Here is an 11,952-nt window from a genome sequence, read left to right on the forward strand (position 1 = left end):
CGTCGGGGCGGGCTGCTAGTTAATATATAAAAGTGAAACTTATGATTTTTGTTCATCTAACAGAAAACCAAGCTCCTGCTCCACATAAGTACACCTGCAAAGGAAAAAATGCAAAAATCGTGAGAAACATCTAGACACAACAAACCAGTGGCAGTTTCTGAGCGAGAGCATCGGGGTCCGCCCCCTTTACTTTCACCCCCTGTCAACTTTTGCCAAAGTTAAAATACATACTTGTTTTAAAAAAAAATGTGCACACACATCTTTCTTGGGGCCGGGGCTGTTTTTGCCATGATTAGTCTACGAGAGACTCTCATGACAGTGACACAAACAGATTTGGAATGATGCAAAATATTGGCATATCCCCAAAGGGTCTCTAGAAATATACGTTGAAATACACCCCATTTAATTATGTTCACATGACATATGTAACCCCAAACAGAATCCAGGTGGTATTCGAGGTAGAACTGCGCCCTTGCCTGAGTTGTAGACACTTAGATGCAGATTTTGTCCATATGGTATGGTACTGTCCCCGATTATGTGCTTTTGGGGATACCGTAATTGACCCATTGAATACCACACTGGGACATTCTCTTCCCTGCTTCTCAGAGGTCTGTGTGCTATGGCTCTTTCTGAGGCCACACACATTCTCTTCCCTGCTTCTTAGAGGCCTGTATACTAGGGCTCTTTCCGAGGCCACACACATGTAAGGTAGGCACTAGATTTGTAGACCTGGCTTTGGTGTTTGCCAAACAGCGCATAGCGATTGCCTGGAAATCAGTTGCCAGTCCATGGGTGGGAATCTGGAGGGCAGATTTGACCCGGCGGGTGAGAGCAGAGGAGAGAGCCCTGCTCAGGGAAGATGCTAAGGGGGTGAATAGGCACCCAATGGAGGGACTGTGAATGGTCAACCCGGTTTGATTGATGAGGGACCCAACTAGAGACAAAGGCACGCATTGACTTTGGGGGTGCCCCAGTGGGTGATGCCATGGTCCACTGTTGTTGTGGGTGGGTTAGAGCTGGTTTCCTTAACCTGTATGTTAATGGGGGTTTTGTCCATGTTGAGGAGGTTCCTCACTAATAGGCCAGTGGTAGCTAACTGGTATGTCCCCCCTCTCCCCACCCCAACACCAATGTTTGTGGTTAAGATTCTCTTGCACTGACAATTGGAAATGATCACTTGCTGATGTTAGTAAACCTGTGCATTTTAGATTGTTTCTTTCTTCTCCCTTTTCTATTTTTTTGTTATAATATCGGACATTTATTAGACGTCACAATTCTCCTTTCACCTTTTATTGTTTGAAGCAACCGTCACTTAGATAAGTGGAGTTATCCTGTTAATAATGGTGTAGTGGATTATATATTGATGGTGAATGAAGATTTGTATGACTGTCCATCGTTTTGCTTCCCATTGGACATTCAGATTTTATAGTAACTTGATTGGGACTGTTAATTTATGTGATTGTTTGCACCCTTGGGTGTCTATTCTAAATGCCAATAAACAGATGTTTAAATCAATAAATGTAACTCAATTAACATTGTAAATAATCAATTAAATATTGATTAAAAATTCCCACCCTATACCCCTACAAACCCAGCAGACAGCATCTAATATATAACTTAGATAAATACAATTATTACACAATTTACATTATTAACAATCAATGAAACAATTAATTGTTAACTAATCATTACTTAATTAACTTCCCACCCAATACCCGTAAAATCTCGCAAGCCCACACCTAATATATAACTCAAAAATATATAATTATTATACAATTTACACATTTATCGATCAATTAAATACTTCAGAATAAATTAATGTGTGATTGTTTATTATTACTTAACTGCCTACCCTTTTCCCCTACCAAAACCAGCAGCCCTCACCTAATATGTAACGTAAGAAATACAATTATTACACAACTTACATAATGAATAATTAATTAAATAATAAATAATAACTTGTTAATCATTTTTTACTTAATTAACTTCCCACCCTATACCCCTACAAGCCTAGCAGCCCGCATCTAATATATAACTTAACAAATATAATTATTACACAATTTACATATTTTTAATCAATGAAATCATTATTTAAATAATTAATTAATTATAACTAAATAACTTCCCACCCTACTCCTCTACAAACCTAGAAACCCACTACAAAATATAGAACACTATTAGAAATTAAATAAAAAATGGATAACTCACTTAAAATGACAAACTGTATTTACAAGTATTATTAACAATTATACAATATCAGTATCAATATTCAGTGAGTTAGACAATATTAATAGTACCATTATTAGGAGCAACTCTTTGAGGTTCTTCTGTTGGCCAGATATCAGCCACTTTGCACGCAGCCCACAAATCTTTGGAAACAATATTCTCAAACCATGTGTTCGAGCCCACACAAGTACTTTTGAAATGTCCATACACCTCTTAACCGCTGTGTACCACTTAGCTGGTTCCTCTCCAGCTCTAGAAAATTCATCATAAATGGCTAGAGATCAGATCTAGTCCATATAATATGTTTATATGCTACTCCATGAACGTCTCACAAAGCAAATTCTGCTACAACCATCTCAGTTTTAGGCCCAATCATGACAACATTCACTTTATTTTCAGTATCAACATATTTCCTTTTAATAAAATGCTTTTTTTTTCTATTTATCGTTGTACTTTCTCAAATCTCTCCATTCCCTAACGCAATAAATGAACTCTTTAATGGGCCCTCGCAGGGACAATAAACCCATGTTCTTAATTTCAGCTTTACTCAAATGTATTTCAAAGTTTCTATGCAAATTCTTCTTTCTATACTTATCAATATCATAGCCCTCTGCTAATTCCTCAAATTTACTATAACTTCACACGCACTTCTTGCTGCTTCTTTGATAAAATATTTCAATTCATCTGAACTGTATACAAGTAGTCTTTCTGCATCATTTGTATCCGGTAAGATTTATCCAAATGCAATCTTTAAATAGGCAGTATTAATTTCTCTCCTTTCTAGTTCAGGTTCTGTAGCCTACACAAGAGCCATTGAAACTGGTACAACTAAAACAGTAGTATGTGGATCAGTAATGCAGCTCAAATTAAGAAATGCTAATCCCAGTGCATTCTCAGGCTGTGGAGGTGCACTTTCTAATACTTGCATGACCATGCTTGTTTCTCCTGCTGCACCCACATCCTGTGCTGACGAGCTCATTGCCTCATCAGCATAAGGAGGTCTAGATCCCAATAAAACATTTAAGAAGTTATTTTCCTCTCCGAATCATTGTCTTTGTCTCCCTTTCATTTATCCCTTTTAGGATCATGAGATTTATTCTAATTTTTTCGTCTGCCTCACTGACTATTGCAAGAAATACACCCATGCCTTGCAATGTGTCTTCTATCCATGCCTATCTTTGCATGCCCCATTTCGCTTCCAACCAGTGGTTCACTGTTTTTCTTACCTCCTTTCTCATTCTTTCCTTCCTTCTCAATAGCCACTTGATCCCACTAATTTAATGCCTCACATTATGTAAGTCTACGTTATACTTTCCTCTCACACATTATATGTCTCAATTAGTTTAGCTTTCTAACATTATATGAAACCTTTAAAGAAAATTATTGTCACCAGATGGGAACTCATGTCTGCCTTTTAACCCTATTCAGATATGAAAACCCACTTGTTTCATAATTTCAAGTGTTGGGGGATCTACAGGAGGACTCTTTTCACCTTTCATCATAGGAACTTTAAGATCTTTACACATAAACCAGGCAAAAATAAACAAAACAAACAACTAGGCAATCACAGAATGGCTATAACAAGGGTCAATCAATGACAGCACGGCCTACAACAGCAATCAATCAATGACAGCACGAATTTCTGTTCGGCTCTCCAGAGACAATTAACCAACTGTAGCTCTGCTTCTTTGTGAATTAAATGAACACACATGTAACCACATCAAACTACACATTCAAACAAATAATTCTTGCATGCTTAAGGAACGAAGAGGAACGAAGAAAAATCAAAAGTGAAACATACTAAATAGAGAAGAACCAATACCCCTTAGGTGCTGTCAATCAAACTAAGGCAGATTCACAACCATTGGTAACCTATCTCTGATTAGTGTGTTTATTCCAGTGTGTCTGTTGCACCTCACAAAATGAAAAACTACCTGCAGAAAAGTCCAGCAAAATATCTTGAGTTCTTTCATTCATACAAATCCAATTACCTTACCACCAATAAGCATAAAAAACGAAGATTTTCTCCAACATGAACACAAATCAACCCTTCTTCACTCTAGCAAACAAAATGACGAACACTAATTTTCTAACTCACAAATATGACAAAATCAGAGTAATCAAACCACCTAATGAACCGCAGATCAAAAGTATATACCCCTCGAATCTCTTTTCTACTGCCGTTATTGCGGGGGGGGGGGGGGGGGGGGGCTGCTTTTACACGCTAGCCCTGTTTCTGCCCTGCTACTGCCTACCAAAGCGGCTCTTTGTTGTTTAAAGCTCTGCAAGCGAAGGCTTTCTATACGGGACTACATCGCCCATGTATCCTTGAGAGGCGCACACTGCAGACTTCATCTTGCAGCGCCCAGAGGCGCTTAAAACATCGGTGCGCCTCCCGCAGCGCAGGACCCTCGAATCTCTTTTCTACTGCCGTTATTGTGGGGGAACTGCTTTTACCCACTAGCCCTGTTGCTGCCCTGCTACTGCCTACCAAAGCGGCTCTTTGTTGTTTAAAGCTCTGCAAGTGAAGGCTCTCTATACGGGACTACATCGCCCACGTATCCTTGAGCGGCGCGCACTGCAGACTTCATCTTGCAGCGCCCAGAGGCGCTTAAAACATCGGTGCGCCTCCCGCAGCGTGGGAAGCTCGAATCTCTTTTCTACTGCCGTTATTGCGGGGGAACTGCTTTTACCCACTAGCCCTGTTGCTGCCCTGCTACTGCCTACCAAAGCGGCTCTTTGTTGTTTAAAGCTCTGCAAGTGAAGGCTCTCTATACGGGACTACATCGCCCATGTATCCTTGAGAGGCGCGCACTGCAGACTTCATCTTGCAGCGCCCAGAGGCGCTTAAAACATCGGTGCGCCTCCCGCAGCGTGGGACGCTCGAATCTCTTTTCTACTGCCGTTATTGCGGGGGAACTGCTTTTACCCACTAGCCCTGTTGCTGCCCTGCTACTGCCTACCAAAGCGGCTCTTTGTTGTTTAAAGCTCTGCAAGTGAAGGCTCTCTATACGGGACTACATCGCCCAGGTATCCTTGAGAGGCACGCACTGCAGATGTCATATTGCAGCGCCCGAAGGCGCTTAAAACATCGCTGTGCCTCCCACAGCGCGGGACCCTCGAATCTCTTTTTTACTGCCGGTATTGCGGGGGTAACTGCTTTTACCCGCTAGCCCTGATGCTGCCCTGCTACTGCCCACTAAAGCGGCTCTTTGTTGTTTAAAGCTCCGCAAGTGAAGGCTCTCTATATGGGGCTACATCGCCCAGGTTTCCTTGAGAGGCGCGCACTGCAGACGTCATCTTGCAGCGCCCGGAGTCGCTTCAAACATCGGTGCACCTCCCGCAGCGCGGGACCCTCGAATCTTATTTCTACTGCCGTTATTGCGGGGGGAACTGCTTTTACCCACTAGCCCTGTTGCTGCCCACCAAAGTGGCTCTTTGTTGTTTAAAGCTCCGCAAGTGAAGGCTCCCTATACGGGACTACATCGCCCAGGTATCCTTGAGAGGCGCGCACTGCAGACATCATCTTACAGCGCCCGGAGGCGCTTAAAGCATTGGTGCGTCTCCCGCAGCGCGGGACCCTCAAATCTCTTTTCTACTGCTGTTATTGCAGGGGGAACTGCTTTTACCCGCTAGCCCTGTTGCTGCCCTGCTACTGCCCACCAAAGCAGCTCTTTGTTGTTTAAAGCTCTGCAAGTGAAGGCTCTCTATACGGGACTACATTGCCCAGGTATCCTTGAGAGGCGCGCACTGCAGATGTCATCTTGCAGCGCCCGGAGGCGCTTAAAACATCGGTGCGCCTCCCACAGCGCAGGACCCTCAAATCTCTTTTCTACTGCCGTTATGCAGAGGGAACTGCCTTTACCCGCTAGCCCTGTTGCTGCCCTGCTACTGCCCACCAAAGCGGCTCTTTGTTGTTTAAAGCTCCACAAGTGAAGGCTCCCTCTACGGGACTACATCGCCAGGTATCCTTGAGAGGCGCGCAATGCAGACGTCATCTTGCAGCGCCCGGAGGCGCTTAAAACATTGCTGTGCCTCCCACAGCGCGGGACCCTCGAATCTCTTTTTTGCTGCCGGCATTGCGGGGGGAACTGCTTTTACCTGCTAGCCCTGATGCTACCTAGCTACTGCCCACTAAAGCGGCTCTTTGTTGTTTAAAGCACCGCAAGTGAAGGCTCTCTATACGGGACTACATCGCCCAGGTATCCTTGAGAGGCGCGCACTGCAGACGTCATCTCGCAGCACCCGGAGTCGCTTAAAACATTGGTGCTCCTCCCGCAGCGTGGAACCCTCAAATCTCTTTTCTACTGCCGTTATTGCGGGAGGAACTGCTTTTACCCGCTAGCCCTGTTGCTGCCCTGCTACTGCCCACCAAAGCGGCTCTTTGTTGTTTAAAGCTCCGCAAGTGAAGGCTCCCTATACGGGACTACATCGCCCAGGTATCCTTGAGAGGCGCGCACTGCAGACATCATCTTACAGCGCCCGAAGGCGCTTAAAACATCGCTGTGCCTCCCACAGCGCGGGACCCTCGAATCTCTTTTTTCTGCCGGTATTGCGGGGGTAACTGCTTTTACCCGCTAGCCCTGATGCTGCCCTGCTACTGCCCACTAAAGCGGCTCTTTGTTGTTTAAAGCTCCGCAAGTGAAGGCTCTCTATATGGGGCTACATCGCCCAGGTTTCCTTGAGAGGCGCGCACTGCAGACGTCATCTTGCAGCGCCCGGAGTCGCTTCAAACATCGGTGCACCTCCCGCAGCGCGGGACCCTCGAATCTTATTTCTACTGCCGTTATTGCGGGGGGAACTGCTTTTACCCACTAGCCCTGTTGCTGCCCACCAAAGTGGCTCTTTGTTGTTTAAAGCTCCGCAAGTGAAGGCTCCCTATACGGGACTACATCGCCCAGGTATCCTTGAGAGGCGCGCACTGCAGACATCATCTTACAGCGCCCGGAGGCGCTTAAAGCATTGGTGCGTCTCCCGCAGCGCGGGACCCTCAAATCTCTTTTCTACTGCTGTTATTGCAGGGGGAACTGCTTTTACCCGCTAGCCCTGTTGCTGCCCTGCTACTGCCCACCAAAGCAGCTCTTTGTTGTTTAAAGCTCTGCAAGTGAAGGCTCTCTATACGGGACTACATTGCCCAGGTATCCTTGAGAGGCGCGCACTGCAGATGTCATCTTGCAGCGCCCGGAGGCGCTTAAAACATCGGTGCGCCTCCCACAGCGCAGGACCCTCAAATCTCTTTTCTACTGCCGTTATGCAGAGGGAACTGCCTTTACCCGCTAGCCCTGTTGCTGCCCTGCTACTGCCCACCAAAGCGGCTCTTTGTTGTTTAAAGCTCCACAAGTGAAGGCTCCCTCTACGGGACTACATCGCCAGGTATCCTTGAGAGGCGCGCAATGCAGACGTCATCTTGCAGCGCCCGGAGGCGCTTAAAACATTGCTGTGCCTCCCACAGCGCGGGACCCTCGAATCTCTTTTTTGCTGCCGGCATTGCGGGGGGAACTGCTTTTACCTGCTAGCCCTGATGCTACCTAGCTACTGCCCACTAAAGCGGCTCTTTGTTGTTTAAAGCACCGCAAGTGAAGGCTCTCTATACGGGACTACATCGCCCAGGTATCCTTGAGAGGCGCGCACTGCAGACGTCATCTCGCAGCACCCGGAGTCGCTTAAAACATTGGTGCTCCTCCCGCAGCGTGGAACCCTCAAATCTCTTTTCTACTGCCGTTATTGTGGGAGGAACTGCTTTTACCCGCTAGCCCTGTTGCTGCCCTGCTACTGCCCACCAAAGCGGCTCTTTGTTGTTTAAAGCTCCGCAAGTGAAGGCTCCCTATACGGGACTACATCGCCCAGGTATCCTTGAGAGGCGCGCACTGCAGACATCATCTTACAGCGCCCGGAGGCGCTTAAAGCATCGGTGCGTCTCCCGCAGCACGGGACCCTCGAATCTCTTTTTTGCTGCCGGTATTGCGGGGGGAACTGCTTTTACCTGCTAGCCCTGATGCTGCCCTGCTACTGCCCACTAAAGCAGCTCTTTGTTGTTTAAAGCACCGCAAGTGAAGGCTCTCTATACGGGACTACATCGCCCAGGTATCCTTGAGAGGCGCGCACTGCAGACGTCATCTTGCAGCACCCGGAGTCGCTTAAAACATTGGTGCTCCTCCCGCAGCGCGGAACCCTCGAATCTCTTTTCTACTGCCGTTATTGCGGGAGGAACTGCTTTTACCCGCTAGCCCTGTTGCTGCCCTGCTACTGCCCACCAAAGCGGCTCTTTGTTGTTTAAAGCTCCGCAAGTGAAGGCCTCTCTATACGGGACTACATTGCCCAGGTATCCTTGAGAGGCGCGCACTGAGACATCATCTTACAGCGCCCGGAGGCGCTTAAGCATCGGTGCGTCTCCCGCAGCACGGGACCATCGAATCTCTTTTCTACTGCTGTTATTGCGGGGGGAACTGCTTTTACCCGCTAGCCCTGTTGCTGCCCTGCTACTGCCCACCAAAGCAGCTCTTTGTTGTTTAAAGCTCTGCAAGTGAAGGCTCTCTATACGGGACTACATCGCCCAGGTATCCTTGAGAGGCGCGCACTGCAGATGTCATCTTGCAGCACCCAGAGGCGCTTCAACCATTGGTGCGCCTCACACAGCGCAGGACCCTCGAATCTCTTTTCTACTGCCGTTATTGCGGGGGGAACTGCTTTTACCCTCTAGCCCTGTTGCTGCCCTGCTACTGCCCACCAAAGCGGCTCTTTGTTGTTTAAAGCTCCGCAAGTGAAGGCTCTCTAAACAGGACTACATCGCCCAGGTATCCTTGAGAGGCGGTCACTGCTGACATCATCTTGCAGGGCCCGGAGGTGCTTAAAACATCGGTGCGCCTCCCGCAGCACGGGACGCGCGCGGGCGTGCTCGGGCGTTGCCCGGGCCAAGGGCGGGTCCGTCCGTGCCCGTCATAGCCTGACAGGGACTGGACTGGGCCACCCCTCTGATATCTGGACATTGATAGTTCTTTAACTGCTTGGTAAGCTTTAATTATTAGAGTGGCTGGACTTTTTGTACTATCCTATTGTATTTTTTGTTTTGCGCCATATATATATATATTTATATATATATATATATATCCAGTTTCAGAGTTGCCCACAAGAGCGAGGAGCACTCCCAGTTAGGCGTTTCTAGGGTCATGAGAGGTGTAAGGCAAACCGGCGTTTGCAGCTACCTGACGCGTTTCAGGCTGACGCCCTTCTTCTGAGGTTTTCGCTGCTGCCGAAAATTACCCAGCATGCTACGGTTTCCAGTGTTCACCCTTAATTTATTTGCTTGCTATAACACTCAGGTGAGTAACAATACAATGCATCATGGGACTGGAAGTCATAGTTCAGTACTACCCAAGTGGGCTGCTTGGTAACATGCGGCTAATAGTTTCAAAATTTCCATCAGTAAGCCCCCAGCACCTCTCAACATTCAGCCGCTCGCCTGTTCGGTCTGCTGCACTATCCCACAGACAGCAGCGGAACCGCTTCCATTGGCGGCGGTGCTCCTCCCGGCCGGGCCGGCCGTACAAAATCCAGTTTCACAGTTGCCCAGAAGAGCGAGGAGCACTCCCAGTTCGGCGTTTCTAGGGTCATGAGAGGTGTAAGGCAAACCGGCGTCTGCAGCTACCTGATGCGTTTCAGGCTGACGCCCTTCTTCTGAGGTTTGCGCTGCTGCCGAAAATTACCCAGCATGCTACGGTTTCCAGTGTTCACCCTTACTTTTTTTGCTTGCTATAACACTCAAATGAGTAACAATACAATGAATCATGGGACTGGAAGTCATAGTTCAATACTACCTAAGTGGGCTGCTTGGTAACCTGCGGCAAATAGTTCCAAGATTTCCATCGGTAAGCCCCCAGCACCTCTCAACATGCAGCCGCTCGCCTGTTTGGTGTGCTGCACTATCCCACAGACAGCAGTGGAACCGCTCCCATTGGCGGCGGTGCTCCTCCCGGCCGGGCAGGCCATACAAAATTCAGTTTCAGACCGAACAGCCGAGCAGCAGAATGTTGAGAGGTGCTGGGGGCTTACCGATGGAAATTTTGGAACTATTTGCCGCAGGTTACCAAGCAGCCCACTTGGGTAGTATTGAACTATGACTTCCAGTCCCATGATGCATTGTATTGTTACTCACCTGAGTGTTACAGCAAGCAAATAAATTAAGGGTGAACACTGGAAACCGTAGCATGCTGGGTAATTTTCGGCAGCAGCGCAAACCTCAGAAGAAGGGCGTCAGCCTGAAACGCGTCAGGTAGCTGCAGACGCCGGTTTGCCTTACACCTCTCATGACCCTAGAAACGCCGAACTGGGAGTGCTCCTCGCTCTTGTGGGCTACTGTGAAACTGGATTTTGTACGGCCGACCCGGCCGGGAGGAGCACCGCCACCAATGGGAGCGGTTCTGCTGCTGTCTGTGGGATAGTGCAGCAGACCGAACAGGCGAGCGGCTGAATGTTGAGAGGTGCTGGGGGCTTACCAATGGAAATTTTGGAACTATTAGCCGCAGGTTACCAAGCAGCCCACTTGGGTAGTATTGAACTATTACTTCCAGTCCCATGATGTATTGTATTGTTACTGTTGAGAAGTCCTGTGAGTCACTTCTGACGTTTCCTCTTGAAGCTGCAAACTCCCAACTCCCTCAAGGATCAGTCTACACAATCAGGAATACAACTCTGACTGTATCGACTTTTCCCCCAGGGAAAGGGGAAGTGGACAGAGAAACTAACAACAAATAAATAAACACTGTCTTCTGTTGTTGTTTCTCAAAAGTGTTCCAGGCCGTAGACTTCTCTTGGTTGCGCCTCACGGGTTTTCACGCAATTCTGTTATTAAATAACATTTGTTTAAAAAGACAACTCAAACCTAACTTCTTAACACTGAATTAAGAGTTAGATGGCCCTTGTTCACACTCTATTTGATTTCAGAATTTGCTCAGTCTTTTCTTTATACCTTTTTGAAAATAAGAGGAAAATTTCCACATTAGCAAAAGCTTCACCTAAATAATGGGTTAGTTTGTTAATTGGTTTTAGTTAACCCAACTGGTTTAAATCATGCAAACTTGTACCTGAAGACTTCAGCAACGCTTCAACTGGTTTGGAATCTGCAGTTAGGAGATAGTAAAAACAACAACCTACTCCCTTTAACGACTGCTAGGCTTTAGACTCAAGACGTTATCTCTAAAAGAATAACCCTACAAGACAGAGTCTGTGGCTGTATCCTATTTAACAACTTAAAGAAATTACTAAACAGTTTTTAAAAATGTCTTTACTGTAAATCTTTGTCTTAGCTTAGGCTTGTTTTTTCCCTTCACTGGCAAAAAACTCTTCCCAATTGAGAAGTCTCTAACCCTATAAACCTCTCAGTCAGATTAAGAAAATTCTCCTTGCCTTTGCCAAGGCCTGTTTCTTTAGTCCGCTTAAATATCAGAATGTCTTCTTCCAAAACGCTGAACACAGATTCAATATCTTCTCGTGGGACTCTAGAAACATTTAAATTTATGGCTTCTCCTTACAAGAGTTATTTTGCCTTACTGTACTTGGCACTCGCTTCACCAAGCAGACTGCAGCCTCGAACTGCCTTCAGCGGTGAAACAACGAAACTTGATCTTCCTCCTTGCGCGGCGAGAAGGACTCGGGTTCTCGGCTTCAGCGAAGCCACGAATCACACAGGGGCAGACAGCTAGGGTGAGGGCTCGAGGTGGGAACTATAAA

Source organism: Lissotriton helveticus, chromosome 1_1 (genome assembly GCF_964261635.1).
Source record: "Lissotriton helveticus chromosome 1_1, aLisHel1.1, whole genome shotgun sequence".
NCBI classification, from domain to species: domain Eukaryota; kingdom Metazoa; phylum Chordata; class Amphibia; order Caudata; family Salamandridae; genus Lissotriton; species Lissotriton helveticus.